A 12,229-nucleotide genomic window follows, 5' to 3' on the forward strand; every position below is an offset into this window, starting at 1 on the left:
TATCTCGTATAGCTTCTCAAATCACATCACTCTCTTAATTAACAAAAACACTTTAATTATTTTTCATATTACATGCACAACAAAGAGTATGGAAACTTCATGCATGTATTGGGTAAACTTTCCAAGTTACAATACATTTTTAATGACATCACAAAATAATATCAAAATGACATTAGTGTTCTATAGATCACTTCTGACCATTCCCCATGTTCTATGTTAGAAATATTGTTTCAGTATTTGCTTATGAACATGTTAGAGTTTCAACTGTGTTCAGTTGAAACAAAGACATTCCTTTGGTGAATCTTGAGAGCGTATGTTTTTTCCTTCCCCCTCTAGGGTGAGAGGGGGTCTGATAGAATTTATTAATTGCAAACCTGATCTGACCTATTTGGATTCTGGTGGACAGTCATGACACTGGGGAATGTAACTTGGACCTTCGTATGCTTCTCATTTACATAATTTCCCCCGGAATTTGTAACGTTCTGGGTGTAGTGGGTGAGAAGTCAGGCGCAGGAAGCAGAGAGTTCAGGGTAGTGCTAATTTAATGCACAAAACGGCGAACATAAGCCAACCCCACGAAAACACAGGGCGTATAACAAAACAAACGCCCCAAACACGGGGATTTAAACTGTCCAGCAAAACCCACGAAATGGGAAACACGTAACCCACAGACGTGCACACAAGTTACACAAAACAGAAGGTCACAATAATTAATCCCGCACAAAGAACCAGGCGGGCCGGCTGACTAATAAAGCCTCACTAATTATACCAAACTCAAAACAGGTGTACTCAATAAACACATAAGGAGGTGGAGGAAAGAATCAGTGGCAGCTAGTAGGCCAGCGACGGCGACCGCCGAGCGCCACCCGAACGGGAAGGGGAGCCACCTTCGGTCGGAGTCGTGACAGAATTACTAACTGTTCAGCGTGAAAATGAGTCAGAACGCACAAGTGTTTGCTGGTGTACCTTGCCAAATGACTGAACAGTGAAGGAGTGATCAACATGATGAGTTCATATTCCTTTCAAATGAATGTGCAGTAATGGTCTAGTTAGACTAACTCCACAGTCATTTCCTGCGGTGACGGTATTGTTACACATCTCTACTTGTCCTAGAGGATGATGAGCAGCAGAGCAGTCCTCTTGTTTTGGAATTCCTATCCTTTTTAAATAGGTTATTTAAGGGTAATTAAATAACGTTCTGAAAACATGTTTCAATAAGAATTTGAATTACACCTCTAGCTTAGTTTGGGTTAACTAGCTTGAACTCCAAGCACAGATAGGACACATGGAAATTCATCTGATTAGTCATTAATCATGCAAACACATTTTGTTTTTATTGGTGCTCAGCATCAGTGAGATTCAAACCAATGATCTTCTGTTCTCTATCCATGGAATGAGTCTAGTGCACCACCAGGATGGAGCTAGCATGACATGTTTTTTTACTCATGCAAAGCTTTTCATTTTAGGCTATTCAAACGGACCCCATTTCAAAGGAAAAAAGCACTCATAAAGATCAGGTGTGGCCAATTAGTGGGCACGGCCAACACACCTGAACACACTTAAAAAGATAGAGGATAGAGAGAGTTTTGTTGACGCTCAGAACGGAATGTTTGTTTTTAAACAACATTCTTAGAACGTTACTAATATTTAATTGTGTTTTTTTATGGAAAGTGTTCTTAATGTTCTGAGGACTTTAAATGGAACCATGAGGAAACCTGTTGAAAACGTTAAACTGAAGTACTGAAACTCCTACCTAAGAAACATGGTTCTCAGAACGTTATGTGTTAGCTGGATATCCTGCACCATAACCATAGGACAAGCACGCTGTCACCAAGCACTAAGAATAATATGGTTCTCAAAATGTCCAAGTGCTAGCTGGGTAGTTAGACTCTAACCCCATAGTAATTTTCTGTTGTGAAAGTAGTGTTAGACAACTCTTCCAGTCCCAGAGGATCTATACTGCAGCTACCTTTGGTGCCCTGATGAGCAGAGCAGTCCTCGTGTTTAGGCATTCCTCTCCATTGACTCTCATTCTCCAGCTCAAAGGTAAAATCATTAGCATTCATAAAACATGTTTCAAAGGTTATTTAACACAGAAATAGGATCCCCTTTTGCCAGGCAGGCGAGCCATGGCCATATGGTGTCCCTTGGATCCAGCCCAGGGGGGAAGGGAGTTTCTTGCCCAATCGCCCTCTAAATGTCTCACATTCACAATCCATGTCTCAATTGTCTCAAGGCTTCAAAATCATTCTTTAACTTGTATCCTCCCCTTCATCTACACTGATTGAAGTGAATTTAACAGGTGACATCAATAAGGGATCATAACTTTCATTTGGTTTCACCTGGTCAGTCTATGTCATGGAAAGAGCAGGTGTTCCTAATGTTTTGTACACTCTGTGTATATTCTTATAGCTGATGCTGTAGGTATGCTACTTATCTTCTCATGCAGTCATCTCAGTTTTGTGAAGCATCTTTTGTGATGCTTCACAAATGTGAAGCATCTTTTTATCCTTCGCTTGTTTGTAACATTTGCAAAGACATTGGCAACATTATATTTGTAGTCGGCGGTCACAGAGAGATGGATAAACATTGTGACTACATGTTTAGCGGAGAACTTCTGTGTATAATGGGAGGGGGGAAAAAGCATCTAACAATTCACTTAGCTGTTCTACGAGTAGTCTGAGGCAAGCATTAGATTACGAGCGGTTTCAAGTGCAACGTTAATACATATGAGAGACTTAGTGCTTCTACGGAAGTTCTAAAAATGAATTTAAGATCCTTTTGGGAAACCAGGCCCTGGCCTTATATTTCATCAAAACCTGATTAATATCATTTCCCAACTTCCTACAAATGGAAAGATAAATTGTGCTTGCTCTTTTGCTTTCCTTTTGGCTAATGGTGAAGACTTTGGGGAGTGGGAGTAGTATACGCTGACCATAACTGCAGTGCCGTGTGTCTCTGCCTAATGGCTCTAATCATGAGAGGAATACCACTGGACACAGATGTCAGTTCAATCTCTTCACTATAAACTCCAAGGCAAGTTGTACTCAAAGTCTCAAAGTCATTATTACTTAAAATATTTGTGGTACTGACTCAGAACTAAATGAGAAGTCACACCAACTAAATGTATTTTAAAATATGATACCAAAATGTACTTTTTTCCCCAGCATGCTCTACTGCAGATAGATATTTTTTTTTAATCGTTTTTTTTTCATGTCTGTGTTTTTGAATGTATGTTGAGTCATTGATTGATTAACTGTTATGGTACACAAAGATAAATGTTTTCTATACTCATCCAATCATTGTGTTTTTGCACCTGTTACTGATTCTTTTTTTTCTTCATTTTAACCTTTATTTAACCAGGCAAGTCAAATAAGAACAAATTATTATTTACAATGACAGCCTACCCCGGCCAAACCCAGATGACGCTGGGCCAATTGCGCGTCGCCCTATGGTACTCCCAATCACGGCCGGATGTGATAGAGCCTAGAAATGGTTGTTCCAGTTTAAATGGCTGAGGTAGTTACTTTGCACTGTTCTTAACCCTGGCAGTCATTATGAATGCAGGTTGCAGGTGAATAAAAATTTCAACAGTTGGATAGTCTAACGCTGGCTAGATTCCAATAGAAAATACATATCACTTTGCAAGCCAGCATAATGGAATTTACAGTTAGGGTTGCAAATTCTGGTAAATTTCCCCAATTGTTTTGAAAATCCTGGTAGGAAGATTACTGGAATTCTTTTGGGGAAAGTTTGTGGAATTTCGCAACCCTACTTGTAGGCCTGATGTGGCCTGTAAACTAGGAGTTTCAGGTCACTGATATTATACATTATAATTATATTTGCCTAGGAACTCACTTGGTGAAGGCCACAGGATTGACAATGAATTAATTCAACAAGCATGTCTCTGTCACTAACAAATACAGTTATGGGTGGTAACTCTACAATTCAATTGAAAAGGCAAGGCATACTGGGAAATTATTGGAGGCATGGCTTAGTTGGGGCGTTACATTTAACTTCTTGCGTCGAGCCATCCCGGATCCGGGATCGTGAATACAGCCTCAAGCTCATTAGCATAACGCAACGTTAACTATTCATGAAAATCGCAAATGAAATGTAATCAATATGCTAGCTCTCAAGCTTAGCCTTTTGTTAACAACACTGTCATCTCAGATTTTCAAAAATATGCTTCTCAACCATAGCAAAACTAGCATTTGTGTAACAGTATTGATAGCAATTGATAACTAGCATTAGCATTTAGCGTTAGCATCCAGCAGGCAACATTTTCACAAAAACCAGAAAACCATTCAAATAAAATAATTTACCTTCGAAGAACTTCGGATGTTTTCAATGAGGAGACTCTCAGTTAGATAGCAAATGTTCAGTTTTTCCTGAAAGATGATTTGTTTAGGAGAAATCGCTCCATTTTGTGCGTCACGTTTAGCTACTAAAAAAACCTGTATCCAGGATTGTGTAAATCTATCCGCAAGCTCATTAGCATAACACAACGTTAACTATTCATGAAAATCGCAAATGAAATGAAATCAATATGCTAGCTCTCAAGCTCAGCCTTTTGTTAACAACACTGTCATCTCAGATTTTCAAAAATATGCTTCTCAACCATAGCAAAACTAGCATTTGTGTAACAGTATTGATAGCTATTGATAGCTAGCATTAGCATTTAGCGTTAGCATTCAGCAGGCAACATTTTCACAAAAACCAGAAAACCATTCAAATAAAATAATTTACCTTTGAAGAACTTCGGATGTTTTCAATGAGACTCTCAGTTAGATAGCAAATGTTCAGTTTTTCCTGAAACATTATTTGTGCAGGAGAAATCGTTCCGTTTTCTGCGTCATGTTTGGCTACCAAAAAAAATACGAAAATTCATTCATACAAACGCCAAACTTTCTTCCACATTAACTCCATAATATCGACTGAAACATGGTAAACGTTGTTTAGAATCAATCCTCAAGGTGTTTTTCACATATCTTTTCATGATATATCATTCCTGGAAGTCTCCTCTCTGTCTCAATCACATGGATGAATGCGAACAGCTTGGAGATTACGCAACAATTTCAACAAAGGACACCGGGCGGACACGTGGTAAATGTAGTCTCTTATGGCCAATCTTCCAATGATATGCCTACAAATACGTCACAATGCTGCAGACAACTTGGAGAAACGATAGAAAGGGCAGGCTAATTCGTGCTGCTTTCACAGCCATATAAGGAGACAATGAAAAACAGAGCGTCAAAAATCCTGCTCATTTCCTGTTTGAAGTTTCATCTTGGTTTCGCCTGTAGCATCAGTTCTGGGGCACTCACAGATAATATCTTTGCAGTTTTGGAAACGTCAGAGTGTTTTCTTTCCAAAGCTGCCAATTATATGCATAGTCGAGCATCTTTTTGTGACAAAATATTGCGCTTAAAACGGGCACGTTTTTTTATCCAATAATGACATAGCGCCCCCATAGGTTGAAGAGGTTAAGTATACCTTACTTAATGAAAAAAAATGAATATGTAGTATTACTCATATGAAGGTACAGTAGTACTGCTCACTTCAGCTATTTACATTTCTTAACATACTATTTTGAAAGTAATTGTTTTCCTCAAAATGTTTGAGTAGCCAGAACTTCTCCGGTTTTACAGTGTAGTTTTGAGTTACATTTGGTTGAGTTGTCAACTAACGTGAATTCAACGTGAAATCAACCAAAAATGTCTTCCCCGTCACTAGATTAAGTTTAAATGTTGGGTAACAAAAGAAGAAAGAAATTCCCTCACGATGATGACATTGTTTTCTATGTTGATTCAACTTTATCACATTTAATTTTTTGGTTGAAATGACATGGAAACAATGTTGATTCAACCAGTTGTCCCAGTGGGATGTGACTGCACTACCAGTGGGATGTTTCTCTGAAACCCCCAGAGTCAACCAATAACTGGGGCTCAATGAGCCTCTACTGACTCATCCAGGCCTCTCTTCCTCTCCTCCTTTCTCTCCTCCTCCTTTCTCTTTTCCTCCTTGGTCTCATCCTCCTCCTCCTTTTTCCTCTCATCCTTCTGTCTTCCACCTTTCTCTCCTCCTCCTCCTCCAGAGGGAAGCGTAACATGCAGGTATGTTGACCACACAGGAATGCCATTACATCACCCAGAAGATAATTGGTTAGAAAGAATGATGCAGAAGACTTTTCATGAAATAGATCTGACAGATTGTGATAGTTTCATCCAGTCTGGTCAACAATCACAATGTGGAAGTCATTGTTTCCTTCAATTATTAGTGTTGAAGACTGTTACTGGCTCTTTGCTTAGCATTTTGAGGAGCAACCGGTACCAAAAGCCTGCCAGTGTATGATATGCTATCATCAGTGCCTGGCAGAGAATGGCCTCTTAACGTCTCTATTTGGCCTTTCACTTGCTGTTGTTGTTTTTTTCCTGTGACAGATATTATGACAGATTGTTTTGTTAACAGCCTGCGATTTCAACTCTGAGCCAACTGCTATAACAGAAGTAGAGCGAGAGGCAGCAGAGCCAGTTCACTATTTCATTTCCTACCTCCTCCTCCTGTGTCTGGGGCTGTTGCGTCACAGGCCTCAGGCGGCTGTTTACACAGACACATTCTCCCTGATCATAAGAGTCCTTCCTCCTGTCAAGACCAAGGCTGGGATGTTTCAGAGGAGACGATGCATGTCCTTTTAATATGGCCCACACGGAACACAGACAACCACCGACAATTAATCTCTCCATTAACATAAATAATTGTATGACCCGCCTCCCTGTTATCTTGTTCAGCTTTATTCTTAGTGTTCTGTTGATGTCTGTGTTTATTTCCAGTAACAAGAGGTGGTTTAGTTCTATTGTTGTAGCAGCTACCCAGTCTCAGTGTGTTGCCTAGTGACATGGAGGTTGAGGTGGCATATATTGTCGAGTTGGCTATAGATGAGGTGTTGGTGGAGAGGCAGACTCTCTAATTCAATATCAAGAGCCTCTAGTCCACAAGTAGTCTAGCCCCAGAGCTGTTTGTGCTCTATAGTTGGCTATACATAGGAGTTTACAATACAGCTCAAACAGATATCTGTGAGGTGACAGGAGGTGGGAAAGTCTGTGAAAGGTTCCAGCACCCTTGGGATCCAGAAGATCAAGTCAAGGAGAGGACAAGATGGTAATAGATTTCCTGTCCTAAGTCACCATGGGAACAGGGCTACGGGAACTAGAATCACACGGATGATTCCCCCTTTCTGTTTCAAAGAAAGTGATTCACTAACGTCAGGTTGGGTGAGCATCAAACTAATCTATCGTGGACAGATTCTTGTGGACAGATGAAACGGAAAAAATCTGTCAAAGCTCATGTACAATTACAGTATGTGATTGCGAGCAGCAGCAGTTCCTGGTTTTTCATCGCCGATTAATTGGACGAATCAGGATTGGGCGAAGGCGGTGCTTAAACTGGTGATTTTCAACCCCGTGTGCAGATGATGAATGTTTTCCACAGAATTGTCCATATTATAAAAATGTATGAAAACAACAATGTATTTTTTGGTCATGATAAACAGGAGTGAAACTATCAGAAGTAAAGGGTTTGGCTGAGACTTTCCGTTTGCGAGGGAGGAGACTTCGCTTCCTTCATTTGCACAAAGGTAATCACAGTTGTTAACGCCATTTCCCCCAGAAGTCAAACAGGACATTACAAACTTTTGCAAGAGAATTTGACTTCTGCGTAATCGAGATTAGCATCAAACTGACAAGGCCTATGGTGACAAGTGCTTTAGAAGAGGATAAACACAACAGCCTGGAGCCTGGAAAGTGCTATGTTGTGTCACTTGGCTTGAAGTTTGCTAACAAAGCTGAAGATACAAGACACTTCATAAGCAGTCAGAGGCATCGTGTCCATATGGGGCACAGGGGTACATGCCCCCTGAGATTTGTCCTTTTTAAAATATATATATTTTTTAATACTACTAGTGTGATGACTTTCCAACTCTGTCTGCCAAATTCTTTCTCTTTGCACTTGTTTTTCTTATTAGGATGTTGGTGGGCAGAGCCAGAAGGGTTGTCAATGAAATTAGGCAAGTCAGTTAAGAACAAATTCTTATTTTCAATGAAGACCAAGGAACAGTGGGTTAACTGCCTTGTTCAGGGTAGAACGACAGATTTTTACCTTGTCAGCTCAGGGACTTGATCTTGCAACCTTTCGGTTACTAGTCCAACATTCTTAACCACTAGGCTACCTGCTGCCCAAATTGGGACACACCTGGGCCCGGGTGTGTCCCGGGATAACTACACCTCTTTCCTATTCATTGAGGAGACTCTCTCCATGCAGACCCACTGTTTGATTTTGGTTGTGGCATGTTTGTGGCTGCTTTTGTTTGTTTGCTTGCTTTGGCATCTTTCAACACTCCTCGTTATCACATCTATACATGCAACCACTCACTTACACTACTGACTACACACACCACTGCTAACTGTATATAGGTTACCTCAGTTATTAAATATATTTTGTTATTCTCTATCTCCATGTTGTCTCCCTTTTTGTTATGGGCTTCGATCCGGTTCGTGACACTAGCCACCTAGCAATTTTATGAAATTGGCTTTGGGTAGCCCAGATACTGTAGGTTCCCAATCTCCCAACATCATAACTACAGTAAGTACCAAAAAGCCATTTCAGGCTATCAATCAAGTTGTATTAGCTAGCTTGTCTAACTATTGTATCTTAGTTGGCATACCTGCTGGCGAGGTTGGTACACTTTAGAAAAGCAAGCAATAACTACATTTTTATTTGATTTATTTCACCTTTATTAAACCAGGTAGGCCAGTTGAGAACAAGTTCTCATTTACATCTGCGACCTGGCCAAGAAAAAGCTAAGCAGTTCGACACATACAAATGTACTGAATAAGACACACAAATTACTTTCAATCTTTTCCCAGATTTTAGCAGAGTTGTGGAAAAGCATATTAATAAAAAAAAAAAGAACCACAAGTCAGGAGGATACAGACAGCTCAAGAGGTTTGCTTAGATATCCAGGGGCAAACTACCTGCCCTCCAAGACCCCAATAGCACCCGAAGTCACAGAACGGCCAAAATGATCATCAAGGACAACAACCACCCGAAGTCACAGGACGGGCAAAATGATCATCAAGGACAACAACCACCCGAAGTCACAGAACGGCCAAAATGATCATCAAGGACAACAACCACCCGAAGTCACAGAACGGCCAAAATGATCATCAAGGACAACAACCACCCGAAGTCACAGAACGGCCAAAATGATCATCAAGGACAACAACCACCCGAAGTCACAGAACGGCCAAAATGATCATCAAGGACAACAACCACCCGAAGTCACAGAACGGGCAAAATGATCATCAAGGACAACAACCACCCGAAGTCACAGAACGGCCAAAATGATCATCAAGGACAACAACCACCCGAAGTCACAGAACGGCCAAAATGATCATCAAGGACAACAACCACCCGAAGTCACAGAACGGCCAAAATGATCATCAAGGACAACAACCACCCGAAGTCACAGGACGGCCAAAATGATCATCAAGGACAACAACCACCCGAAGTCACAGGACGGCCAAAATGATCATCAAGGACAACAACCACCCGAAGTCACAGAACGGCCAAAACGATCATCAAGGACAACAACCACCCGAAGTCACAGGACGGCCAAACGATCATCAAGGACAACAACCACCGAAGTCACAGGACGGCCAAAATGATCATCAAGGACAACAACCACCGAAGTCACAGGACGGCCAAAATGATCATCACAGAAGTCACAGGACGGCCAAAATGATCATCAAGGACAACAACCACCCGAAGTCACAGGACGGCCAAAACGATCATCAAGGACAACAACCACCCGAAGTCACAGGACGGCCAAAATGATCATCAAGGACAACAACCACCCGAAGTCACAGGACGGCCAAAATGATCATCAAGGACAACAACCACCCGAAGTCACAGAACGGCCAAAATGATCATCAAGGACAACAACCACCCGAAGTCACAGGACGGCCAAAATGATCATCAAGGACAACAACCACCCGAAGTCACAGGACGGCCAAAATGATCATCAAGGACAACAACCACCCGAAGTCACAGGACGGCCAAAATGATCATCAAGGACAGTCACAACCAAAATGACCAAGTCACAGTCACAGGACGGCCAAAATGATCATCAAGGACAACAACCACCGAAGTCACAGGACGGCCAAAATGATCATCAAGGACAACAACCACCCGAAGTCACAGGACGGCCAAAATGATCATCAAGGACAACAAAAAGTCACAGGATCAAAATGATCATCAAGGACAACAACCACCGAAGTCACAGGACGGCCAAAATGATCATCAAGGACAACAACCACCGAAGTCACAGGACGGCCAAAATGTCACAGGACGGCCAAAATGATCATCAAGGACAACAACCACCGAAGTCACAGGACGGCCAAAATGATCATCAAGGACAACAACCACCCGAAGTCACAGGACGGCCAAAATGATCATCAAGGACAACAACCACCCGAAGTCACAGGACGGCCAAAATGATCATCAAGGACAACAACCACCCGAAGTCACAGGACGGCCAAAATGATCATCAAGGACAACAACCACCCGAAGTCACAGGATGGCCAAAATGATCATCAAGGACAACAACCACCCGAAGTCACAGGACGGCCAAAATGATCATCAAGGACAACAACCACCCGAGCCACTGTCTGTTCACCCCGCTATCATCCAGAAGGTGAGATCGGTACAGGTGCATCAAAGCAGGGACTGAGTGACTGAAAAACAGCTGAAGGCCATCAGACTGTTAAATAGCCATCACTAGGTGGCTTCCAACCAGTTACATAACCCTGCACCTTAGAGGCTGCTGGCCACTTGAATATTGGAACAGTAGTCACTCTAATAATGTTTACATATTTTTACTTTACTCATATGTACAGTTGAAATAAGAAGTTTACATACACCTTAGCCAAATACATTTAAACCACATTTAAAACTAGTAAACAGTTCCTGTCTTAGGTCAGTTAGGATCACCACATTTTAATAATGTAAAATGTTAGAATAATAGTAGAGAGAATTATTTATTTCAGCATTTATTTATTTCATCACATTCCCAGTGGGTCAGAAGTTTACATACACTCAATTAGTATTTGGTAGCATTGCCTTTAACATTGTTGAACTTGGGTCAAACATTTTGGGTAGCCTTCCACAAGCTTCCCACAATAAGTTGGGTGAATTTTGACCCATTCCTCCTGACAGAGCTGGTATAACTGAGCCAGGTTTGCAGGCCTCCTTGCTCGCACACACTTTTTCAGTTCTGCCCACAAATTCTCTATATGATTGAGGTCAGGGCTTTGTGATGGCCACTCCAATACGTTGACTTTGTTGTCCTTAAGTAATTTTGCCACAACTTTGGAAGTATGCTTGGGGTGTTTGTCCATTTGGAAGACCCATTTGCAACCAAGTTTTAACTTCCTGACTGATGTCTTGAGATGTTGCTTCAATATATCCACATAATTTTCCTCCTCATGATGCCATTTATCTTGTGAAGTGGACCAGTCCCTCCTGCAACAAAGCACCCCCACAACATGATGCTGCCACCCCCGTTCTTCACGGTTGGGATGGTGGTCTTTGGCTTGCAAGCCCCTTTTTCCTCCAAACACAACGATGGTCATTATGGCCAAACAGTTCTATTTTTGTTTCATCAGATCCAACAGACATTTCTCCAAAAAGTAGAATCTTTGTCCCCATGTGCAGTTGCAAACCGTAGTCTGTTTTTTATATGGCGGTTTTGGAGCAGTGGCTTCTTCCTTGCTGAGCAGCCTTTCAGGTTATGTCGATATAGGACTCGTTTTACTGTGGATATATATACTTTTGTACCTGTTTCCTCCAGTATCTTCACAAGGTCCTTTGCTGTTGTTCTGGGATTGATTTGCACTTTTCGCACCAAAGTACGTTCATCTCTAGGAGACAGAACACGTCTACTTCTTGAGTGGTATGATGGCTGCTTGGTCCCATGGTGTTTATACTTGCACACTATTGTTTGTACATATGAATGTGGTACCTTCAGGCGTTTGGAAATTGATCCCAAGGATTAACTGGACTTGTGGAGGTCTACAATTATGTTTCTGAGGTCTTGGCTGATTTCTTTTGATTTTCCCATAATGCCAAGCAAAGAGGCACTGAGTTTGATGGTAGGCCTTGAAATACATCC

This window comes from Oncorhynchus nerka, linkage group LG13 (assembly GCF_034236695.1).
Source record: "Oncorhynchus nerka isolate Pitt River linkage group LG13, Oner_Uvic_2.0, whole genome shotgun sequence".
NCBI classification, from domain to species: Eukaryota; Metazoa; Chordata; class Actinopteri; order Salmoniformes; family Salmonidae; genus Oncorhynchus; species Oncorhynchus nerka.